The 27,109-nt window shown below is 36.3% G+C and overlaps 1 long non-coding RNA gene across 1 annotated transcript in view; it reads right to left on the bottom strand.

The window, feature by feature from the left end:
- Positions 1–585: 585 nt before the first annotated feature.
- The window catches only part of LOC134810486 (uncharacterized), a 140,369-nt gene continuing 113,845 nt past the window's right edge, over positions 586–27,109 (bottom strand). The window contains exons 2-3 of the long non-coding RNA XR_010158731.1: positions 12,962–12,994; positions 586–686 (exon numbers count right to left, since the gene is read on the bottom strand). This is a non-coding gene — a long non-coding RNA (uncharacterized LOC134810486). The remainder of the gene's footprint in view (positions 687–12,961; positions 12,995–27,109) is intronic.

Raw genomic sequence — 27,109 nt, 5'->3', positions numbered from 1 at the left:
AATATAATCACATAGAAAATAATTATTTCAAGCTGTTGTGTAACAGAATGCTCTGACTGCATATGTATACATTCTTAGAGGGATCTATTCAGGATACAAGTAAACGTGCAAAGAAAGCAAAGCCTCTTTTGGTGATTTTAATAGTAGCATTAATATTATAATTTTTAAAATATGCATCTTGTGATGATTATGTAAAAATGGCAATTTGTGAAATACCCAGATTTTTCAGTGTAAGAAGGAGACAGTATCAAAGAAATTCCACAAAATATACTACTTGGTTAAATTTTAATTGGAAATATGAATATGTATATATTATTTTTCTTATACAAATTATATATATGTATTTGTATATATATCATATATATATATACATACACATATTTCCTAGCTCCATACAATGAACGTAGAAGCAATGTCATCCCAATATCAATCAAATCAGATCTTGGCTTCTAAATAATATTCCTTACTAACAGGAATCAAGCAAGAGAATTACAAGATAAACTTTGGATATTTTGGACCAGAAATCAAAGAAATGCTCCAAGAAACAAGTAAGTCCAAAGGATAATTTATTATCACCTACCTTCTCATATAACACAAAAGGCAATTGATAGCATGAACAATACAATTTTCTTGCCAAAAATATGTGATTTGAGTCTAATAAGGTATTTAGGTTTAATTTCAAGTTTCTGGAAAATAAAGGAGATACAAGAAAAAAATAAATTACAGTCCAGGTAATTTACATACACAAAGAAAATAAAGCATATACAGCAAAATTTTAATAATTGTTGAAGCTAGATGGTAAGTAAATGGGTGTTTGTTTTATTATTTCTTCAACTTTTCTGCAGTTTTGAAACATTTTATAATAAACACTTGGAAAAAAAATTTCCTCCCACTGATTCTGTCTCACTGTAACTTGTGGTAGAAGCTGCTGGCTACTGCCCATGGGTTGAAAAAGTGAGAGACACACTGTGGCACCAGAGATGCATCTGTTCTGACAGCAGAGAACTGGAAGTCCCATAGAGACAACCTTCTCTTTGTTCCAGCCCTGGGTAATCTTTTCACCATCTAGAGCAGGAGTGTCCAATCTTTCGGCTTCCCTGGGCCACCTTGGAAGAAGAATTGTCTTGGGCCACAAATAAAATACACTAATACTAATGATAGCTGATGAGCTAGAAAAAAGAAAACTGCAAAAAAACACCTCATAATGTTTTAAGAAAGTTTATGAATTTGTGTTGGGCCACATTCAGAGCTGTCCTGGGCCACATGAGGCCTACAGTCCATGGGTTGGAAAAGCTTGATCTAGAGAGAAAGCATCCCAGCCCATGTTTCTGCATGGCCATGCTTCAATTGATCCTTGTCACTTTCAGGAGAAAAACCCAAACCTGGAACTGAAACACAATTTGGCCACTAGATTATACCTCTTTTCCATGTGGCCACACTCTCTACACCATGCTATAACCAATGGCTAAAATTCTCCCTCCTCCCTGAAACGCCCTGCTCCTCCACACAGTGATGTCTCTGCCCATGCTTGCTAATACGGTGAAAAGTCCTTTCCCATTCCCCAGAGATTATTCCTCTTTAACATTCAAAATTCATGGAGAATGTCTCTGCTTGATTCTGTGTACCTATTAGGTAGCACTGTCATTTGCATTTAACAACAAACTTATCTCTCTACCTTCTGGCATCTAGTATTAGGTCTGGCACATCAATGCCCATTGCTTTAATTCTGTTATATTCAACAAATATTTATCTAGTAGGTGGCAGACAAGCACCAGGCTAACGATTGGTGACTGTCAACAAAAATGAATGAGAAGACGGCCTCAAACCTGGCTCAGAAAATCACACTTGGAATCCTCATTACTGTAACTATAAATCAGAAAGTCAAATGCCTCACCATGGCATTTTGTGAGTACAGCAATGCTTCACTTCTTCAAACACTCACAGTTGCCACATCCATGATTTCTCAACTACATGTGAGATTCATATGCAGATGCCTCAAGTGTGGCAGCAAGCGACGATCTGAAATCAAGGCAATCAGGCAAAAATGGCATTCAGGCCGGGCGCAGTGGTTCCAGCCTGACCAACATGGTGAAACCCCGTCTCTACTAAAAACGCAAAAAAATTAGCCAGGCGTGGTGGTGCACGCCTGTAATCCCAGCTACTCAGGAGTCTGAGGAAGGAGAATTGCTTGACCCCGGAGGCAGAGGTTGCAGTGAGCTGAGAGCATGCCACTGAACTCCAGCCTGGGCGACAGAGAGAGACTGTCAAAAAAAAAAAAAAAAAAAAAGAGGCATTCAAAACCACTGCAATTGAATGTTGCTCTTCCAAAGAAAAGCCTTCCATCTTGTAGCAATGCTGATTTGTTCAGATATAATGCTTCCTTTAAGAACACAGAAAATAAAAATGTGCTTATTCAGGGGCATGGATGAAGCTGGAAGCCATCATCCTCAGCAAATTAACACAGGAACAGAAAATCAAACACTGCATGTTCTCACTCATAAGTGGGAGTTGAACAATGAGAACACAGGGACACTGGGAGGGGAACATCACACACCAGGGCCTGTCAGGGGCTGGAGGGAAAGGGGAGGGAGAGCATTAGGACAAATACCTAGTGCATGCAGGGCTTAAAACCTAGATGATGGGTTGATAGGTGCAACAAACCACCATGGCACGTGTATATCTATGTAACAAACCTGCACATGTATCCCAGAACTTAAAGTAAAGTAAAATATTTTTTTAAATGTGTTTATTATATCAACAAACACAACTGGCACTGAAATTCATAAACGTAACAATTTTTGGTCTTGTTTTTACAGCCATATTCCTTCCTTCCTGAAATGTCTTGGGCATAACAATTTTCATTGTTCTAACCAAGATATGTTGAAATTTTAGAGCTATGTTTCACCTCACACTATCCAGCTGGCGTTTTCCCAACTCATCGCCTCCCACTGATTTTTTTTGGATGATCTCTTTGCACTATAGTACTGAAAGTGGTATGTAAGAAGGTCTTCTGTTGTCGGAGATAAGAGATGGAAAGGACAGGTACAAAAGTATTCAGTGAAAGTCTAAATTATTGTTTTTTACATGTGTTTATTTCGAATCAAAGCAACCAAAAGAACAAGTATTTTAAAGCACTACTGTTTGTAAAACATTGAGCTGGTATCCGTGAGACCTAATTTAAAAAAAAAAAGAAAAGAAGAAGAAGGCATGTGCTCTGCCCCCTGCTCTCCCAGAAAACCACACATTAGTAGAACAAACAGGAATGTGACAGATAGATGATGACAGACAGCTAGATAGACAGGTGGATAAACAGGTGTATTGATAGATGTATGGATAGATAGACAGGTAGGTAGGTAGGTAGATAGATAGATAGATAATACAGATATATGGACAGGTAGAAAAACGAATAAATGGATAGATAGCTCTGACACAGGCAGACCATAATAAAGGATTTAATACAAATAAGCTCTAGAAATAGAGAAAGAAATTATTAACTCAGCAAGGAGAAATCATGGAAGGCTTATGAGATTTTTTGTGCCTCTCTACATTCAATGTAACAAGATCTATGCTGTAGAAATAGTATAAACATAAAGAAGACGATTGTGATTAGGAACCTTGGTTTTGAAATACTTAGAGCCACCTGTTATTTTAGGGCTACTCACAGGCCAAATTTTGTTCCAGGCCGCAACCTTGTTCAAAAGGTAAAATTCCAAAACATTGCAGAAAAACAGTTAACAGGAAATCAAATGTCACTCTCTAGTTTCAAAATAACAATGCAATTATCAGAAGCAATGAGGGAAAAGGGGGCTTTTGTGTCTAGCTTTGCTTTGCTTTGTTTTCCAATGATAGTACCAAAATGTAAAATATCCAAAAAGAAGATGTGCCTAATTTCCATAACAGGACCCAAGAAACTGTGGAATTCAGTATTAAAACTAGAGATTTTAGATGCTCAAGCAAAGGTTTCTGTGAGAGTTTTTGTTTTGAGGTTGGCCTAGTTTTTGCCACAGCCTCCCCAGCTCCCCCTCCCCCTTGAACCACCAAACTCTGAGGACAAGCCAGGCCATGCTGGGAAGCCTTAAGGAGAATTGGTACAGCAACAGAGAATGTGGTTAATAAGTCCATTTTCTTGCTGACCCCACTCTTTATAAATGAAACTCAAGCAGGTAACAGCAGGAAATTGAAGAGAGATTTCAAATTCTGAGGTCTGAGAGACAGCCACAAATACATCTAGTAGCCTAGCAGAGAAAAGGGCAAAGACAGAAACAGGATAATTCAGGGAGAAAAATCAGAATGGAGGCCCCAACTCTAATAAGCCATGTCTAGAGAACAATTCTTTCTTAGTCACCAAAAAAAGAAAATTGTTCTTAATAAGATATTAAGAACAAAATAATAAAAAATACCAGGGTTTTTAATGACTAGCTCCAGCTTCGTCTCCTTAATCCTTCAAGGAAACCATCATTAAACTCATATTCCATATGAGAAACACTGAGGGGCAGAGTTTAAGTGATGTGCACAGCTGGAAAAGGTAGGACCAGGATTCAGTCTCAGATCTGACTCCAGCGTTGCTGCCCTTTCTCTTGTGAAACTTTGACCCTTAAGAAGTTGTGTATGTGTGTGACCATGTGGATGCCTGTGCATGCATATGTAGAACTACGTGTATGTGCACATGTCCATACATATGTATTTCAGTCAGTGTATTATCATGTGAATATAAATCAAACTCCAGTTCAGCAATTTACAGAGCTATGCTGAAATTGCTATAGAATAATCAAAAGAGGCTCATATAAAGCCAAACTTCCTGTGTTTGCCACTGAGTAATTGTGCTATCTTGGACAAGTCCTTAAAATTCTTGGTGACTCAGTCTATATGCTGTGAAAAGAAGATAATATTAGTACCAATATTACTAGAATTTCTGATTACATGATTTTATGTATCTAAAGTGCTTAGAACTTTCCCTAGCCAATTATCATTGTTATAAAATTGTTAGCTATTGTTATTACTCGTATGTTTCATTGGAAAGTGGTTTACTATTTCCTTCTTAATTTTTCATTGTTTCATTGTTTACAGCTTTCTTTTTTCCATAAAGGACTTCCAACAGGTTTTATAATCCAAAATTATCTAAAGCTATAAAGCATTCAACTATATTTCAGAATAGGAATCTCTGTTGTGTTGCCCAGAAGAAGACTTCTTCACAGTTGAACACAGACAGGACAACATGACCAACTGACATAGCACTATGAGGTTATGCTATTATGGGTTAATTTTCAATCAGCAAAAATGGGTGGCGGTCACAGGTAGAGAAAGGATTGTTCATGCAGGATCTTCAGTGGTCATTTGAGCACATGTGCTCAGAATGTCTTCCCAAGGCTCTGGCCACACTCACAACTGACCCACAGCAGTTACAGGCCATTGAGTTGAGTTTCAACAATATAAATTCTCTCATATGTGTGGTTCCAGGGTCCAGTCTATCAGCTTTTCTCTCTAGCTCATAAAGCCTTGCCCAACCTATTTTCTACTCAATTAACTATTTACTATTTTCAGTTTCTCAATAATTCAACACATTTCAACAGCTCAGTCTCAATATTTTTCCACATGTGCATTCAAACAGTGGGATTCCTGGCAATCTGAGAAGGATTTGCTGAAAACTCACAATAAATTGGGTCCGGCTTTTCAGCATCAAAATAAATCTCAGCCAGTAGAAAACCATATTCCAAGCAAAAGTGGATTTTGTGATTTTCAGAATGAAAACCATTTTTACACAGAACAACCAGATCCAGGTGCTCAGAAGAATGCCATAAATTGACTGAGCAAAATGCCATGTAAATAAAGCCAGTTAATGCAGATACATTGTCCAATCTGTCACAAGCTCAACATCTGTCTCTTGTGGAAAGGCCTATTTGGTGCCCTCCACCACACCACACATGCAATGTACACACATAAATGCATGTGCTATTATACATGCATGCATGCATACACATGTGCACACACCAGTAAGGAAGGGACAATAGACCTTCCTAGGACATGCTCCTTGTACATAGTTTATTCTTTTCCCAGGTTACCTCTTATTCTCCCATCTGCTGTAAAGCAGTTGTACAAAAAGCCTCAAAAACAATTTTCACATTTTTCTCAGAGACAAAAGTTATTAGTAGGTTGGACCATATAAAATTGCCATTTTTGTAGCTAAAAGTAGCTAAAAATAAGCAATTTAATATGGTTCAACCGTATGTTGCTTACTTTTATTTATCAAAATATCATTTATATACAGCAAAATGCACAGCTCTTAAACATACAGATTGATAAGTTTCACAAACGCATTACCTGTGTAGTTAAGATGCAAGTCAACATATAAAACATTTCCATCTTTTCATAAAACTTCCTTGTGCCTTTTTCCAGTCAACCTCCTGCCATCCACAACCACCTCTATGATTTTTATCAGCACAGATTAGCTTTGCTTGTTCTAGGCCTTCACATAAATAAAATAATGCTGATTCCTTCTTGTCTGGCTTTTTAATTCAGCATAATATTTCTGAGATTTGTTGACATTGCTGTACATGTTAGTAGTCATTCCTGCATGCTGCTGAGCACCGTTCTGTGGAATGAGCAAACCATAGCTTCTTTATGCTCCTATCAGCAGGTATCTAGATTGTATACAGTTTGAGACTACTATGCAAAAAGAAAACAGAGAGTGATATGAACATGCTTAAATGCATCTTTATGTAGACAAATGTCATCACTTTTCTTCAGAAAATATCTAGAGTTGGATTGTTATGCTTTTTAAAAACACTTCATTGACCAAAGCAGCTCATCAACTTTTCAAAGTAATTCTATATTCTCATTAGCATTATATTCAAGTTGCAAGTGCTGGACATATTCACCAACATTAAGTGTTATCGGTCTTCATCATTTTAGTCACTTTAGTGGCTATAAAGTGGTATCCAATTACATTTCCTTCATGAAGAATGATATTGAGCACTATTCATGTTTATAGTGGCCATTTGTATTTCTTCTGGTAGTCCATTGAATTGAGATTCATAACATAGTTAATTGGTTTCTGCATGTGACTAGACTAGTAATGTGTATATTGTGTAAATTCAGGAACTGAAAGTGGGGGAATCCCTATTTCACACATGAAGTAAAAAAAATCAAAAGGGGGTCTGCAGAGCAAAAAATACAATAAAATAAAGTAGGAATCAGATGAGACACTAGCAATGCAGGGATGTTGAACTTCTCTTGTGTGCTAGGTTCCATTCCTGAGTTTCAGCTGTTTCACTGAATGTGCGTTCTGATCCGCAGTAAGCTTCCTTCCCTTGCTTAAGCAAGCTCAAATTGGTTTCTGTTGTGTTCAGTCAAAAGCAACTTGAATAATGCCAAAATCGTCTGACTAATAAATTTTAAGTGTTTTGTAAATATTTGGAGTTATAGAAAGACCTCTTTTATTTAAAGGAAATTAAACCTATTAAAGTATTTAATTAAATATTAATTATTAAACCTATTAAACACATACCCACATACACACCTCAGTAGCTTTCTAATTATTTTTGAGAAAATATTCAAAGATGTCCCTTTGGTAAATTTTTGAGAAAAAAATAATTTATCTAAACATAAATATGATTAAAAAAATGAGGAGGTTGAAAAATCTTTACAGTTTCTGTATGTGTGTATTTTTAAAAATATTTTATGTGTACTTGATACTTTTATTGTGCCATAGGAAAGTTTTGCAAACTTTGATTTTTATTTAATTTCTTTATCTACTTATCTTTCTTGTCTTATCATTTTCTTGTCTTATTGCATTAGCTACAATTTTCAATATGATGTTGAATATGAGTGGTGACAGACCGTGTCCTTGCCTTGTTCCCACTCTTAGGAAGGAATTACCTAGTTTCTCACCATCATATAGTTTTTCTTCTATGGTCTATTGATGTGATAAATTACAATAATTGATTTTTGAACACTGAACCAACCTTGCATACCTGGCACAAATCTCACTTATTCATGGTATATAGCTCTTTGTATACATTCTTGAAACAAAATGTTAAAAATTTTTGCATGTGGGTTTATGAGAGATATTAGTCTGTAGTTTTTCTTTCTTGTAATGTCTTTGTCTAGTGTTGGTATTAGGGTAATTCCAGCCTCATAGAATGAGTTAGAAAGTTTTCTGTCTGCTTTATTTATTTATTTTTCGTAGAGAATTAGTATCAATTCTTTCGTAAATGTTTGGTAGACTTCCACAATAAAAACATCTGGACCTGGTGCTTTGTTTTGAAAGGCTTATAATTTTTAAATTTAATCTATTTAATATATATAGCCTATTTAGATACTAGTAATCCATATTTTCTCTCTTTTTTTCTTGGTCACCCTGGCTAGGATTTTATCAATTGTGTTGATATTTTCAGAAAACCAGCTTTTAGCTTTGTTGATTTTCTCTATTGTGTTTCTGTTTTTAATTCCATTTATTTCTGCTCTGATTTTTATTATTTATGTTCTTCTTTCTTTGGATATAATTTACTCCCTTTTTTTCTAGCTTCCTAAGGTGGAAATTTAGATTATTGATTTTAGATCTTTCTTCTTCTCTAATTTAGGTATTCATTTCAATAAATTTCTCTCTAAGTACTGTTTTCACTGCATTCCATGAATTCTAATAGGTTGTATTTTCATTTAGTTCAAAACATTTTAAAATTTCTCTTGAGAGTTATTTGATCCATATGTTATTTAGAAGTGTGTTTTCTTATCTTCCAGGATTTTCAGATTTTTCCATCTATCTTTTTGTTACTGATTTCTGCTTTAGTACTATTAAAGTCTGAGTGTTCTCTTTGTATGATTTCTGTTCTTTTAAATTTTGTTTGGGTTTGTTTTATGGCCCAGAATGTGGTCTATCTGAATGTTTTACATAAGCTTGAGAAGAATGTGTCTTCTGTTGTTGCTTGATGAATTAGTCTATAAATGTCAGTTAGGTCCAGTTGATTTATGATAGTGATCAGTTCAGCTATGTCCTTACTGATTTTCCATTAGATTTGTCAGTCGCAGATGGGGGTGTAGTGGTTTCCAACTGTAATAGTGAATTTGTCTATTTCTCCATGCAATCCTGTCAGTTTTCCTCTATGTAAACTGATACTCTGTTATTCGACAGAATTGCTATGTCTTACTGGAAAAATGACACCCTTTATTATTATGTAATGCCCTTATTTATCCCTGATAATCTTATCTGCTCTGCCATCTGCTTTAACTGAAATTAATATACCTATTGCATCTTTCTTTTGATTAGTGTTAGCATCATACCTTTCTCCTTCTCTTTATATTTAGTCTATTTATGTCATTACATTTAGAGTATATTTCTTCAGACAACATACAGATGAATCTTATTTTTTAATCCTTTGTGGCAGTCTCTGTCTTTTAATCGGCACATTTAGATTATTGACCTTTTAAAGTTGATATAGATTAATATATTTTTAAAAAGATTCTAATATAAAGTGTTGAAATAGATTAATATCTTCTATTCATGTAACTGGGTTTTATATATTGGCCTGTTCTTTTTTCTTTTTAAGGGGGTAGTTGGGGGGGTCTTCCATTATTTTTCTGTCTTTTCTGGTTTTAATTGAGCCATCACTTTAAAGGATTCCATTTTCTCTCCTTAGCATATAAATTATACTTCTTTTTAAAATTTTCTTACTGGTAGACCTAGAGTTTGCAATATGTATTTATGACCAATCCAAATCTACTTTCAAATAATACTATTCCACTTTACAAGTAGCGCAAGTATATTAGAACAAAGTATTTCCAATTCCTCTCTCCTATCCTTTGTAACATTGCTGTAATTCACCATTCCATTCCATTCCATTCCATTCCATTCCGTTCTATTCGGGTTAATTCAATTCCATTCTATACCATTCCATGCCATTCCATTCCATTCCATTTCATTACATTCATTCCATTCCATTCCATTCCATTCCGTTCTACTAGGTTTGATTCCATTCCATTCTATTCCATTCCATTCCTTTCCATTCCATTCCATTCCACTCAATTCCATTCCATTCCATTCCGTTCTATTGGGGTTGACTCAATTCCATTCTATTCCTTTCCATTCTGTTCCGTTCCGTTCTGTTCTGTTCCATTCACATTATGGTTGCCAATATTGTTGCTATTATTATTTTGGATAAACTGTTATCTGTCAGTTCAATTAAGAATAAGGAAACTACAAGATTTTCTTTTACCTCCATTTATTTCTTCTCTAACACTTTTTTTCTTTATGTATATCTGAGTTTCTGACCTACACCATTTTCTTTTCCTCTGAAGAACTTCTTTTAACATTTTTTTTTTTTTGCAGGGACAATCTGCTGGTGAGAAACTCCCTTAATTTTTCCTTGTGTGAGAATGTCTTTATTTCTCCTTCACTTTTAAAAGATAATTATTCTGGATACAGAATTCTAGATTGATGGGTTTGGCACTTTTTTTTTTTTCTTAGCACTACAAATATTGTAGTCCCCTCTCTTCTTGTTTGCATTGTTTCTGAAGAGATGTTCAAGTTTCTATTGACATACCTTTAAGCTCACTGATTCCTTTCCTGGTTTTTTTGCATGTTGTCCATTTTTCCCTTTAGAATCCTTAGAATATGAATCATAGTTATTTTATATTCCCGGACTGATCATTCCAAAGACTCTGCCATATTTGAGTTTGGCAAAACTGATGCTTGGTTTGTCTCTGTTCTATGCTTTCTACCTGCTTTGAGAATTCCGTGTAATTTTTTGTTGAAAGCTGTATATGACATTCTGGGAAGTAGGAATTGAGGTAGACAAGGCTTTAATGTATGTTTTGATGGTAATCTGGCTAGGAGTTAGGCTGCATTTACTGATTGCTGTAGTTGTGTTTTTATAGGCTAAAATCTCCTTAGGGCCTTTGTTTTTGTTACCATATCATCTTTGAGCGTCCCTAGAGACATTTTAAGTGGGACCTGAGGCTGCAGCTCATTTACTTGTAATCAAGTGTTACTGCTCATGAGAGCAGTGATGTGGTGGCAATGGTGGTGGGAGGGGACTCGCATTCTAGGGTCCTCTATTAAGTCTCAGTCTTTTTAGTGAGTTTGAATTACCATCCCCTGTGTCAAAAGCTGGACATGGCAGGAGTTGCGTGTTTATCTTTCTCCAGGCAATTAGGCTTTGGTAAAACATAGTAGGTTAGGCTTAGTTTAAATAATTTCCAGTGAGGGGAGGCCTTATTGAAGACAACAGAAAATCTAGGTGTATTTTAAAATAGTTTATTTTCCCCTCTCTCTGCCTGGAGCTCCAGGGCATTTTTTTCAGATATTCACTGTGAGGACCTGGTAGGGATTCTGTAGATAAACTCATGAAAGTGGGTGGCCACTAAGACTGGGTCCCTTCCAAATGAACTCCCAACCTCGTCTACATGGATTCCCTACCAACTCATCAATCTTAAAATGATTCTACAGATTCAAGCTTCAGCGACTGCTTCTGCTCCTTCTCTTGCCTCCATGCTGTGATTTTCTGTATCTATCTGCCTGTCTCTCCAGTTTGCAGAGTAGGAGTTTGCCCTGTGACCTTAATTATCTGATAGATCTAGGTCAAGTTGCTGACTTTCTCTTTACTCAGTTTTTTTCCTTGGAACTGATGACTTCCAAGCACCTTCCATGTAGCAGCAGAAACTGGAAGCTCCTTGATTTCATTAAAATGTCTAAAACTATGTTTCATAACACCCAAAAATATTTTCCTGAGTTAGTGTTTCTGATCATCTTTACAGTCAATTGACTCTGGTCGGAGGTAAGACTGCTACACTAACCTCAAAACCAGATCTTATTCCTAAGCCAGTTCCATTTCCTCTACTCATGCACTCAATTCATCTAAGAATATAGAATCTAAATTTAGAAACTAACCATTGGGCTGAGATGCCAGATCAAATGAAAATGCCAGTGGAAAAATTATTTATCTTTGATCAATCAGCACATATCTTCAGAGTGCTACTATGTATAAGGCATGTACTCACAGAATCTGGTGGAATGTCTAATACAGTAAAATTAGAATGATGCCTGCAGCCTTCAAGACCAGGCAACACAGTGGGGGTGCTTGTCATGATAAAGTAAGAATTCCTCCTAATGAGCTGTATTCACAAAGTTAGGGGGGACCATTAATCAGTAAATTGTAAGATAATTATTTTCTGGCTCTACAAATCCCAAACCAGTGGTCATTACAGATGTCAATTTTCCCTTAAGATTAGGGAAAATTGTGTAAGGTGTCTCTTATGGTCACTTTTTTTATCCCCTGTACTTAGTATACAGAATGGGATGCATTGGGTGCTCATAAGTATTTGTGAACAAAACAAGTGGAGAAATGTTCATATCCAATCAGAATCATATAAAGATTAGCCTGATGGCAGAGGCTTAGAATTCAAGAAATTACAAGGGGATGCTGGCTCCTGCACAGCAACTTTGCTTGGCAGGGAAAAATTAGGACAGGGTAACTTGAAGTAATATACTGCCATTATTTACACCCATTGTATATCCCAGAAGTCTCTGGTCAGATATTCAGTAAAGCAGAAAAGGTGCTGATATTGTTATCAGTGTGGAGACTTGGGGGAGAATGAAACATATCATATGGCATGAGAATGCCATAGCTCACATATGCCTTTCAGTCAGAGTGAAGTAGGTCTACACAGTGTCTGCTGTTCACTCTCAGGGACTTACTCTGCAACCAGGGTTCTTATGCTGCAGTTCATAGATGAACTTCAAGGGGCCCTTGAGACCCCAGATATTTTGTATATATGTTTTTATGCAAGAAGAGCCACAGCTTTCATTAGCTGCTGAGATAATTACATACTGTGGAAGAGTACAACCATATAAGTAGCTGGAAAATGACCCCAGGACTTGTTCCCATTTGCAAAAGTTCACCAATTATTTCAATAAACAGATATCAAATGTCTGCTCAGAGCAAGAGAGACAGAGGGACAGAGCACTGACCTGTTCCATCGCTGCATCCTCACAATCTGACTTCTGGGGAGGAGAAAGAACAGACCCAATCATTGACAGAGAAAGTTTTTTTAAGGTTTCAGTCTGTTTGAGATATTATCATCAGTTTCTGTTTATATGACAAAAAGATGACTGATCTTTCCATTTTTATTTTGATATAAAATAGCTACTTAATGTATTAAATTATCACCAACTAATGAGTTATCATTATCATTAAACTGCTGCATCCCAGAAAAAAATAGAAAAAAATCAAAATCAATAGTATTTTCCTCTTCATCAAAGTGGACTCAGGGAGTCATACATACAAATCCTAATGCTGTGGCATTTTAAGTACCATTTCACAGAGGCTGATTCCTCCCTGCTTTCTAGCTCCCTGACAACTTTTCACACTCCCTCTTCCTTCACCTTTACCCTCTAGGGCAAAAAAGGCCAAAATCTCTTGACCTTCCTTCACTCAGAAAAGGGTAAGACTGCAAACAGAATCAGAAATAACAGACTTCAAGCATGCAATTCAAGGCACTGGGAGAGAATGTATTTTTGCAGAGTCAGAGAGAGATGGAAAATCACCCTGAAGGAAAGGTCACCGCATCTTTGCCCATGGAGGCCGAACGCCGGCTTACTAATTGACCACTTACCTCCCAGAACCATGACAAGCAGTCACTCATCTGCAGTTCTCAGACCTTTAAACACCTCAATGATAAGGTGGGTTTAAAATATGAAAGATTCTGATAATTAGTGCTAATTGATTTTACCTGAGCAGGCTTACATTTAACCATCTACACGACTCCCTCTCTGTTTGGTGGTCAGGAGTGTTTTGTATATTTGGTAGGTAGCAAAAAAAAAAAAAAAAAAAAAAAAAAAAAGTCTGAATTAACTAGGGAGAAAGTACATAAACTTAGCAAGAAAATCCAGTGTGCATGAACTTTTTGTCTGTTGCTCTGACTCCCTGAGTTTAATAGGCATTTATGGGTTGAGATCATTTTCCTCTATGCTTGATCCTGAGAAATTGCTAGATGAAGCCAGGATCTGTTTCTGAAAGGGAAATAGTAACCACCGAGCTTGTGACAAAGCTTCTGCCACAATTGCCTTTGGTTGTTAGACAATGCTGTTTCCTAGAAAAATAAAAGAGATATGCTATGCATATCATCTGTTGTTATGCACCATATATCTTTTACTTATAATATATTTTTAAGTGAATAATGTTATAAAAACACACTAATCACAATCCTGGTTTCCCCCTCATACATGATTGAAGGCACACATACCAAATTCTATTGTTCTTGTTCTGATTCTCACATTCATTAACAGTAGTTTTGCCCCCAGCAAGAAATTTCGCATGAATGAAATGGATTTTTTGTGTTTGTCAAATGTATCCCTCTAGCATGACTAGACCTGCTGAAGAAAACTTCCTAAGTGACTGGCCTTTGAATAGATGTTCTAGAGGAAATTAATGTGGAAACAAGTTCCTGTACCAACAACATTTAAAAGAAGCTAAAATCTGATTAGGAACCTAGCAACTTGTCAAAAAATAACCCATCCAGATTTGTTTTCTTTCTCAGTATTCTATTATGCCAATGATAGTATCTCAAATATGGGAGATGGCTATTAATTCATGGAGTTTGACGTCTTGACCTTCATGATTTGGAGTCAAGTTGTTCTACAGAGGAATACTAAGGCAATTTGGGGAGAATGATTTTTTCATTTTGTAAAGGTCAATGACACAAAAAGTTGTGGGTTATACTATCTTTAAAGTATTCTAAGCATAAATAGGTATATTTTTCCAGAAGGCAATTAATAGCAAAATATACATAACGTGTATACACACACATATATATGATGCACATGTACATGGGTGTAAGTGTGTGTGTTTGTTTATCTTTTGATCTGGTGAAGCCACTTTCAGGAATTTTTTAATGTAGTGGTAACTGAAAAAATATGCATACAGAGATATAAAAAGAAGTCTATTGAAACCATGTTATAAGCATGAATAACTGGAAATCACTCCTAATCAATGGAAGTTATAGCATATCCAAAAAGCATAAACTTCATCCACCAGAGATGGCACAGGCTTATTTATCCACATGAGGAAATATCTAGAAGACCTATCTGACAGGAAAGAAGAGGATAAAATTATCATATATAAGAATATAGTGCTATATATGGTGAGAAAAAACAAGAAAATGCCTGAAAAGAACATCATTAAAATGTCAGTCTCCACATGGATATTACTTCAAATGTCTTCTTTATAATCATAAGTAAAACAATAAGTGTGTTTTTGTTTAGAGAAGAAAACCCTATATATAAGAACTATACACTGTTCAAAATAGCAAAATAGTGGAAAATAGTGGGACAACAGAAGATATGAAGTGTTACCCAAGTTCGGATACTGCCAGTCTAACAGCATGCAGTGGGCAAAGGTCCTTTCAGTCCTGGTCAAACAGGAGTTATTACAATCAGTCGTTTCAGACTCTGTATGGAGAAAGACAACTCTCTCCTGGAGCTGTTGAGGCATCAAATCTTCTATTCAAAGTGTGCAGCTTAGCAACCACTCTCCTCAATGATTTGTTCCTTCACATTTCATCTGTGTCTAATGACGCTCATTCAAACACCTGTGTAGTGTTCTACTGTTTCCATATAGAAATTCATACCCACTCAAGTAAGCAGATGGATCACGATAAAGAATCTTCCAGGTAAGATCGCAGATCGGGCACGTCTAATTTCTACCTTCTCAGAGACCTATTAAAATAACAGAATATAAAAGAGAAAACTCTCCCCCATATAGATGCTGAAAACAAGAGAAGTAAGACAGTCTGAATATCAAAACAGAAGCATTTCTGCTGCACATGGTGCAGAGGGCATCAACTGAAGGAAGGAGAAAAGAGCTCCTCTGGAAAGGAAATGAAGGAGATGCAGCAGAAGCCTATTGATACGCCCATTTAGAGGAGGGAAGAACTGGAAGAAGGAGTACACACAGCTTATCCAGACCTGCTACAGCAAATCTGAAAGCATTCAGCCCGGACTGCTTGGATGTGGTCCTGGGGCAGTAGAGCCATGCTCCCTGCTCACACGTCATGGTGACGCCTGCTTGTGGGAATGATTAGACAACGTGTCCCTACCTAGCTTTGACGTACCATACCAAAGACACAAGAGGGAGTCACTGAAATAAAGAGACTGAACTGAAAATGACATTTCAGTAAATTTAAATGTTATTCCACCAATAACTAATCTGGACTGAATCCATTTGAGTGCTAAAAATATATATATTTAAAAAGGACTAGCTATGAACTAGCCAGATAGTCATGAAGATAAAGCCATGTAAGGTCAAAAAAAAAAAAAAAAAAACAAATGAAAGCACAAGCTATAGTTGCCAAATTTAACATTTCAATAGGGGCAAGGAATATTTGATTGGATATTCAGAAGGTGAATTAAGAAAGTAGAGCAAAAGTGAAGGGAAGTGTCCTAAAGCACATGAGAAGATGCTAAAAAGCTTAGCATATAAAAGTAAACATACACAAGCATATAAAGTGAACAAGAAGAGAGAACCAGAAAACCCACTCCACTTGCAATATGGATCCAAGAAGTAAGGAAAATGGGGGGAAAAGTAACCAAAGAAATAACAGTGCAGCTCTCCTGATCCAAAGATTTTTCCCTCCTCTCACAGAGTAAAATCAAAACCCCTGCCCAGCCCACAAGGACGTCCACCTTGTGGCCACTGCTTCCTCTCGGACCTGCCACCCATTGCTCGCTCATTGGGCCCAGCTGCAAGGGTGCCTTCATTCATGGGTCCCACCAAGCACATGCCCTGCTGAGGGACCCTGCCCTGCTCATTCCCTAACCCGCTCACCCACTTCCTCCTGGTCTCCCCGACACTCAGCCCTTGCATGTGCTCCGCAGGGACCCCCTCTTCCACCTGCCTGCTCTACTTGTCTTCACAGCACTCTTCTTCAGAGAACACACTGTGTTAGTGCATTCACTTATTTTACATCTCTTCTCAATTACCCCATGAGGGCAGGCACATTGTCTGTTTTGTTCCCTAGTGCAGTGGTTCTGGATACGGCATAAAGGGGCTTTGGATGTCTGGAAACATTTTTTGCTTCTAGACACAACTTGGGGAGAGAGGGGATGCTATTGGCATCTAGATGACAAGGGCCAGAAATGCTGCTAAACATCCTACAGTGCACAGGGAGGACTCCCACCACAAAGAATATTCAGTCCAAAATGTCCATAGTGCTGAGGTGGAGAAACTCTGCCTGGTGGTATCTCTAGAGTGTAATAGGTGCACAGTAAATATTGTGGATAGATGGATGAAGGAATGGAAGAATGGTTGGCAAGATGAACTGAAGATAACTTTCCTGAGCTGAACAGAGACTATGAAGGTTGAGAAAGATAACTGATCATTAATATAAAATGGAGAAAAGCAAATATATTTCTACAGATATTTTTGTGCTTTTTAATTCCAAGTTGTGTTTTTTTAAAGGACAATCATGAAGGAAAGGGGAAAAGTTACCAGTAAATAAAATAAACAAACAAATAAATAAAATGAGGGTCAGACTCCTTTAGCCACTCACTGCCCAAGGAAGCTATTGATGTCTACAGAGCTTTATGGAGAACAACTGAGAGCAATGTATTTTATTTCCAGTTACCTGTTGTCATGCACGACCATGTAGAGAGGAGTAGAGTGTTTCAGCTTTCAAGAAGAGGAATTATTCACATGTACCCCAGTAAAATGAAGGATAAGTCAAATCAAATCATTCAGGATTGGGAGGAGTAGGCAGAATTGATTGGCTCAGAGCAGTAATATCTGTCAAGCATAGAGTTGTATAACTAAGCATTATTGTTGATATGTAAATGAAACAATGCAAATGCAAAAAGTAACCCTTGCACAAAAAAACTACACAAAATCAAAATGAAATCTGCATATGTGATTATAGCAGCAAAAATATTCTTAAAATATTCAACATCTAGTAATAATTATACTATTTTTCCTACTTAAGTATTAAACAATTGCAGTAATAATTATTCTCAGTATTGTGCAGTACAAGGAAATAGGCACTCATATACTCTTGTGATGAAAGTATAACTTAGTACAAACTGCCTGGAGGGCAATTAGGCAGCACAAGGAGAAAGCCTCAAAAAATAGCATACACTTTGATGAAGGAGTTTTATTTCTAGCAATTTGTCCTAAGGAATCAATCACAGATGTTTAAAAAGATGCATGTGCAGTACTGTTCTTTGCAGCATAATTTATAATAGTGAAAAATTGGAAACAATCTAAATGGCTGCCAATAAGAAATTGGTTTTTAAAATATGGAACATATAAACTATGATGAAATTCAAGAGAGTGATTAGCAGACATGTGCGAGAATACCAAATTAAATAGGAAAAAAGAATCATGAGAAAAGTAAGCTCAAAATTATGGGTAGTATGACCTAAATTCAGTTAAAATATGTGAAAATATAATGCTAATTTTTATATGTGTAAAATATGTGCAAAGAAAAGGGCTGAAATTAAATTTAGCATTGTTATTGGTGACTCTCTAAGTCAATGTTGCAAAATACAAGTGAAGTGGAAAGGCTTTCCCTGCCGGTTGTGAAGACATATTACAAAGTCTTGGTAAAATACATTAATTTATTGACCAACACGAACAGGCTAATAAGCCAATAAAACAGGATAGATATGACAGAAATTGACTTACATGTATATACAAATTTTACATTTGGTAAAGATGCCACCAGAATTAAATGGAGAAAAGATGGGTAGTTTAAAATAATGTTGAGAAAATTCGTTCACTTAATAGAGAAAAATAAAGATGGTTTCTGACCTAATGTCATATATAAGGTAAACCATGGCTAAATCTATAATAACCAAAGCAGCATGGTGCTGGTACAAAAATAGACAATAGATCAAGGGAACAGAATAGAGAATCCAGAAATAAAGCCACATACCTACAACCAACTGACCTTTCACAAAGTTGACAAAAATATGCACTAAGGGAAAGGACACCCCATTCAATAAATGGTGCTGGGAAAATTGGCTAGCCATATGCAGAAAAATAAAACTGGACCCCCATCTCTCAACATATATAAAAGTTTACTCACGATGGATTAAAGGCTTAAACATAAGATCTGAAACTATGCATATCCTAAAAGAAAATCTTGGAAAAACTCTTCTGTACATTAGCCTTGGCAAAGAATTTATGACTAAGTCCCCAAAAGGAAACACAACAAAAATAAAAATAGATGAATGGGACTTAATTAAACTAAAAAGCTTCTGCACAGTGAAAGAAATAATCAACCAAGTAAACAGACAAGCTACAGAATGAGGAACAATATTTGCAAAGTATGCATCTGACAAAGAGCTAATATCCAGAATCTACAAAGAACTTACACAACCCAATAAGACCAAAAACAAATAAATTAATTGAATAACCTGATTAAAAAGTGGGCAAAGAATGAACAAACACTTTTCAAAAGAAGACATCCAAGCAACACGAACATGAAAAAATGCTCAATGTCACTAATCATTAAAGAAATTCAAATTAAAACCACAATAAGATACCATCACACACCAGTCATAATGGCTATTATCAAAAAGTCAAGAAACAACGGATGCTGGCAAGGACGTGAAGAAAAGGGAATACTTACACACTGTTGGTGGGAATATATATTAGTACAACCTCTATGAAAAACAATATGGAGGTTTCTGAAATAACTAAAAATAGAACTACTCTTCAATACAGCAATCTGTTAGTGGGTATATACCCAAAAGGAAAAAATATTATATCAAAAAGGAACCTGCACTCACATGTTTATTAGAGCACTACTTACAATAGCAAAGACATGGGTATCCACCTGTGTCTATCAAACAGATAATCAGATTTAAAAAATAGGGCACACACACACACATTATGGAATACTACTTACCCGTTAAAAAGAATAAAATTATGTCTTTTACCTCAACATGATGGAGCTGGAAACCATTGGGCTAAGTGAAATGAACCATATACAGAAAGTCAAAAAACACGCTTTCACTTACAGTGGGAGCTAAACAATGGGTACACACAGACAAACAGAGTGGAGTAATAGACATTGGAGACTCTGAAAGGTAGGAGCGGGGGAAGGGGATTGGGGAGGCAATACTGCCTACTGAGTGCAATGTGCACTGTTTGGGTGATGGATCCGTTCAAAGTGCAGACTTCACCACACTGCACAAGACATCCATGTCACACAACTGCACTTGTACCTCTAAATCTATAAATTTTTTAAAAAGATTAAAAGATAAAGTCTATATTTAAAAAACTAAAAAAAGACTCAAGTATAAAAGTAAATTTTCAAAGTTAATAGAAAATATTGTAGAAGAAAACTTGTGAACATAAAGGGGAAGAACACTGATTAAAGAAAACTTCAAAAGTACACATAACCAAGACAATAGTGAATCTGATAATATAAAAATTAATGTTATCTTTATTTTTAACACTTTTATTGAGGTATAATTGATATACGAAGAACTGCACATATTTAATTTGATGAGTCTGCACTTACGCAAGCACTTATAATGCCATCACCACAAGGTAACAGACATATCCAACATCTCCCAAAATTGCTTTGTGTCCCTTTGTTTGTTTTTGTGGTAAGAACACGTCACATGAGCTCCACACATTTAACACATTTCAAAGTGCACAATATCATATTGTCAAATATAGACACTATGTTGTACAGCAGATCTCTAGAACTCATTAAGCTTGCATAATTAAAACTTTATGCCCATTCAACAAGGTTTATAGAAAAGTTTCAAATTGAGAGAAGACAGTTCTAATGCCCAAAGTGAAAAGGATTAATATCTAGAAAAGGCAGCAAACTCTTGCAAAAATAAGAGAACAATTACTCTACATTAAAAATGGATAAAGAAGATAATTTTCAGAAAATAAAATCTCAAAGTAAAAAAAAAAGTAAAAAGAAAAGGTGCTCAAATTCTACAGAAATCAGAGAAATACAAATTACAGCAAAAATGATACATCGTTGTACACAAATTAAATTTAGAAAATTTAGAGAGCTGGAAAATGTCAAGTATTAGTGGGAATGGATGTATATAGATGCAAACCCGCTTGCTCTGCTGGGGAGAATGTAGACCAGTGCAGACATTCGAGAGAGCAGTTTGGCAGTGTTGAGTTCAACTTAAAATATTCATAATATAATCTGCAAAATGTGTACTCATGGGTTTAGCTCCTGAAGATATTCTCATACAAATGGATAAGAGAAATGTTTGTAAAGCTAGAAAAGGGCTGTACCTGTAACCATTGCCAAGTATGGTTATCCAGTTATTTCTTGAAAAACACAAAATGTTTCAATGTAAAATGATGGAGAAATATTTAGGCAAATGCAACCAAAATGATACTACTGTGGCAATAATCATAGCAAACAAAAGAGAATGTAAGACAAAGTACATTTGTAAATATGAGTGTCAACACATATGAGAAAGACTCCATAGACAATTAGATAAAACCATTGTAAGCTTGTGTACCTGGTATAATATATAATCAGAATGTGCAACAAAACTTTGACTCTTTAAATATTCCAACAAATAAAACACTAACCTAAATGATTTCACAAGTGATTTTACCAAAGTTTCAAGAAAAAGATAAATTCAGAGACTAGAAAAGTGAGAATATTCCCATTTATTTCATGTCATATGAATATGGTTTCAGCCAGACCTAGGTTGAATTTCCAAATCTGCCAAGTACTAGGCTGGAACTCTGGAATAAGTTATCTAACCTGTACAGTTTCCCTATCATACATTCAACAAATATTTATTTGGCACATACTATGTAATTCTAAGTAGCAGAAATGCAGTAGCGAACAAAATAGACAAAAGCTCTCATCTTTGTGGAGTTGATGGGAGAGTCATGTGCACATCTGTGGAATGAGCATCCAGGCAAAAGCCACATGTGTAAGAGCCCCTGGAGGAGAGCAGGACAGAATCAGTCATGTCACCAATAGGAATGGCAAGAGAGTATTAGGACATGAGGTCTTGCAAGGTTTGCCCTTGGTAGCCATTGGTCTTTCATTTGTATTCGAAATAAAACAATTATCTACTAGAGAGCTTTGAGCAGAGAATGAACATCGTCTGGCTTGGTTTTTAACAAGATTATGCTGGCAGCTGTGTTTTGGATCAACTGTAGGGGCCAAAGATGATAGGAGAGAGTCCAGTAATTCAGGCAGGAGATGACAGTGGTTTGGAGAAGAGGGATGGCAGAGCAGGTAATGAATGGTTGTTAGCCTCTGGATGTATTTTCATAGAGGGGCTGATTAGATTGACTGATGGATCGTTTGCCTGGTAGAAGTGACAAAATAGAGTCAATTACTCCAAGGTTCTTGGCATGAGCAAATGGAGTTTCTTTTTTTTTATTATTATTATACTTTAATTTCTAGGGTACATGTGCACAACGTGCAGGTTTGTTACATACGTATACATGTGCCATGTTGGTGTGCTGCACCCATTAACTAAGGGAGGGCTGTGAGAGGACCAGTTTAGGGAAAATGGTCTGCAGTTCAGTTGTGAACATTTGGAAATGCTTATTACTCCTCCAAGTGGAGACTCGAGTTGGCTATTGGGTAGAGAATTCTAATACGAATTTGAAATGTTATCAATATCAATAGTGCATGTAGATGATATTTAAAGCCAGGAGGCTACATGAGATCACTGAAGAAGTAAATATAATCAAGAAGAGAAGGAATTCAAAGACCGAGCCCTAGGCTGCTCCAGGCGATAAACAGAAGCCAGCTGATTTGATCCTGATGGAAGAGGCTTCTAAGGTAGGAGGAAAACCAAGCAAACACAAGGGTTGAGATAAAATTATGAGAAAAAATTGAAAGAGGTTGATATCATCTAATTCAAAAGATTATGAACACCCTGAGACAAGTAAAGTACATGATGGGCTGTCCTCCCTCTTTTATTCCACATATAGACCCCATGGAGATTGCTTACTAGATAGATAGATAGATAGATGATAGATAGATAGATAGATAGATAGATAATAAGTTATATATAATGAGATGGAAAGTAAGTACTGTTTAAAATTGTTTCATAAATTATTGTGATTTACTGGCAGTATGTATCTAGAAAAAAATTATACATATCTTTGTTTTGTTTTGTTTAGATGTCACTTTTTATTTTTATTATGCTTCAAATTCTGGGATACATGTGCAGAACGTTCAGGTTTGTTACATAGGCATACATGTGCCATGGTGGTTTGCTGCACCCATCAACCCATCATCTACATTAGGTATTTCTCCTAATGCTATCCCTCCCCAAGCTCCCCACCCCCCGACAGGCCCCCATGTGTGATATTCCCCTTCCCTCTATCCAAGTGTTGTCATTGTTCAACTCCCACTTATGAGTGAGAACATGTGGTGTTTGGTTTTCTGTTCCTGTTAATTTATTGAGAATGATGGTTTCCAGCTTCATTCATGTCCCTACAAAGGACATGAACTTACCCTTTTTATGGCTGCATAGTATTCCATGGTATATATGTGTCATATTTTCTTTATCCAGTCTATCATTGATAGGCATTTGGGTTGGTTCCAAGTCTTTGCTATAAACTACACGTGTCTTTGAATAATTAATTCCACCTCTCAGAAGTAACTCATATTTTGAAGAATAATTACATGTAAAATATCCTTATTTTACTATTATATATCAAAGGGTAAACATAAGTGACCAAAAATCAAGGAATGGTTAAATAAATATGGGATATTCACTCAAAAGAATTAAAAATGATTATTGTAAATACTCTGCTATCTGGGAAAAACTGATTTAATAGAAAATGTAAAAGCCCTGGTAACATAAAGAGAATTGGGATGATGATTAGCAGTATATAAAAAACATACAAACAAAAGATTAAGAAAGAAATTGAATGGTGTTCAAATGTCAGGAAGTTTTCTGTTAAAATAATGCAAATACAGATGTCTTTTTTTTTTTCCTTCTCTCTCCTATAATAGTTTACCAGGTTGTATTTCTAAAGCTGAGACAATAAAATCTCACGATTTGAAAATTAAAATTCATTATTAGATTTTTTAAATGCCATGCTTAAGAGATGTTTTTAGTGATGATGTGGCATAACAATTGAGCATAGGTTATACCTCACAGGAAAAGCTGTATAATAAAGCCAATGAAAACAACATGAAAATAATTTGCTCACAAGTCAATATAAAGGCCCGACTATGGTTCTTCAATTCTACAAAGTCAAGAATATGCTGACAGCATGAAATCTCAAAGCAAATACCAGCTTGTTCATGCACATGTTACACACGGAACCCCTGCTAGGGAATCCATGGCAGGGCAGCAGCTGGAACCTGGGGATGCTCCGTCTCCAGGTTGGTAATTTGCTCTGTTGTCTCCAGCCCCAGTGAAAAGCTTGAGCAAAACTTATACAATCTACATTTCCAATATAAAATTAAATGGACTTCGAATGCTGACATATTTTTAGCTAACTAAAGGGTAAAATTTCTGATTTATTTGCATAAATAATTCAAAACAGAATAGTGCCAAGATTGAGAGAAGATGACGAAAGAGAAAGAAATGGATAATGGAATCAAATTTCATACCTGGTGTTCTCAGAAACATTCACAACCACTAAAATTATCCTAATTTTACCTTAAAACTTGTGTTCACTTGATTTCCTTCCTACCTTAGTAGTCTCTTCCATCAGAATCAAATCAGCTGTTTACTGTTTATCTCCTGTTATTGACAGCACTTCTTTTTTTTGTAACTGAAAATAGCAACACCAAAAAGTATGAGATAAAGTCTAGCAAAAATACAAGTCCGTGTATGACTTAAAATCTATGTGTGAAAAAACAATGAAATCCTAGGTATTCCTAGGTTAAAATACCTGGGATCCAACTTACAAGGGATGTGAAGGACCTCTTCAAGGAGAACTACAAACCACTGCTCAAGGAAATAAAAGAGGATACAAACAAATGGAAGAATATTCCATGCTCATGGGTAGGAAGAATCAATATCGTGAAAATGGCCATACTGCCCAAGGTAATTTATAGATTCAATGCCATCCCCATCAAGCTACCAATGACTTTCTTCACAGAATTGGAAAAAACTACTTTAAAGATCATATGGAACCAAAAAAGAGCCCGCATCGCAAAGTCAATCCTAAGCCAAAAGAACAAAGCTGGAGGCATCACGCTACCTGACTTCAAACTATACTACAAGGCTACAGTCACCAAAACAGCATGGTCCTGGTACCAAAACAGAGATATAGATCAATGGAACAGAACAGAGCCCTCAGAAATAACGCCGCATATCTACAACTATCTGATCTTTGACAAACCTGAGAAAAACAAGCAATGGGGAAAGGATTCCCTATTTAATAAATGGTGCTGGGAAAACTGGCTAGCCATATGTAGAAAGCTGAAACTGGATCCCTTCCTTACACCTTATACAAAAATCAATTCAAGATGGATTAAAGACTTAAATGTTGGACCTAAAACCATAAAAACCCTAGAAGAAAACCTCGGCATTACCATTCAGGACATAGGCATGGGCAAGGACTTCATGTCCAAAACACCAAAAGCAATGGCAACAAAAGACAAAATTGACAAATGGGATCTAATTAAACTCAAGAGCTTCTGCACAGCAAAAGAAACTACCATCAGAGTGAACAGGCAACCTACAAAATGGGAGAAAATTTTCGCAACCTACTCCTCTGACAAAGGGCTAATATCCAGAATCTACAATGAACTCAAACAAATTTACAAGAAAAAAACAAACAACCCCATCAAAAAGTGGGCGGAGGACATGAACAGACACTTCTCAAAAGAAGACATTCATGCAGCCAAAAAACACATGAAAAAATGCTCATCATCAGTGGCCATCAGAGAAATGCAAATCAAAACCACAATGAGATATCATCTCACACCAGTTAGAATGGCAATCATTAAAAAGTCAGGAAACAACAGGTGCTGGAGAGGATGTGGAGAAATAGGAACACTTTTACACTGTTGGTGGGACTGTAAACTAGTTCAACCATTGTGGAAGTCAGTGTGGCGATTCCTCAGGGATCTAGAACTAGAAATACCATTTGACCCAGCCATCCCATTACTGGGTATATACCCAAAGGACTATAAATCATGCTGCTATAAAGACACATGCACACGTATGTTTATTGCGGCATTATTCACAATAGCAAAGACTTGGAACCAACCCAAATGTCCAACAATGATAGACTGGATTAAGAAAATGTGTCACATATACACCATGGAATACTATGCAGCCATAAAAAATGACGAGTTCATGTCCTTTGTAGGGACATGGATGAAAATGGAAATCATCGTTCTCAGTAAACTATCGCAAGAACAAAAAACCAAACACCGCATATTCTTACTCATAGGTGGGAATTGAACAATGAGATCACATGGACACAGGAAGGGGAATATCACACTCTGGGGACTGTTGTGGGGTGGGGGGAGGGGGGAGGGATAGCATTGGGAGATATACCTAATGCTAGATGACGAGTTAGTGGGTGCAGCGCACCAGCATGGCGCATGTATACATATGTAACTAACCTGCACAATGTGCACATGTACCCTAAAACTTAAAGTATAATAAAAAAAAGAAAAAAAAAACAATGAAATCGTTCTTATTAAGTCCATAGTTTACAGTAAGTTCTGGCTTAGCAGAGAATTGTTCTATGAAATAGAAATATGAACAAGGAACAGGAAAAAGTGGATAGCAAGTGTGCATCCTAGAGGTAGTCTTACCAGAATTAATTTTTCCAGATTGGAAAGTGACCACTACAGTGAATGCCCCTAGAATATTTTAGGACTCAGCTTTCTACTACCAGTGTTTCTTTTCTTTCTATTTAAGTGTCTAGGAATAGAAGACTAACGGAATGACAAGTGTAAAATTTACAATGAGTGACTTCAGGAAGAATTACATTCGATTTTTAAATAAAGGAAAACTAAAGATTTTCCTGTACTGAGGACAGAAAACCATTAGTCAAGTATAATAAACAATATTTGAGGTTTAGTGGGAAAGAATTTTAATATTAGGGTTTGCTCCCTGATCAAACCCCTGTATCTTTTTACAATAAACAAGAAAAATGATTCTGACTAGTGTAAATAGAAAAAA

Source organism: Pan troglodytes, chromosome 6 (genome assembly GCF_028858775.2).
Source record: "Pan troglodytes isolate AG18354 chromosome 6, NHGRI_mPanTro3-v2.0_pri, whole genome shotgun sequence".
In the NCBI taxonomy this organism is placed as follows: Eukaryota; Metazoa; Chordata; class Mammalia; order Primates; family Hominidae; genus Pan; species Pan troglodytes.
Note: the sequence above shows the minus strand (reverse complement) of the source record. Positions and strands in the feature narration are given on the sequence as shown.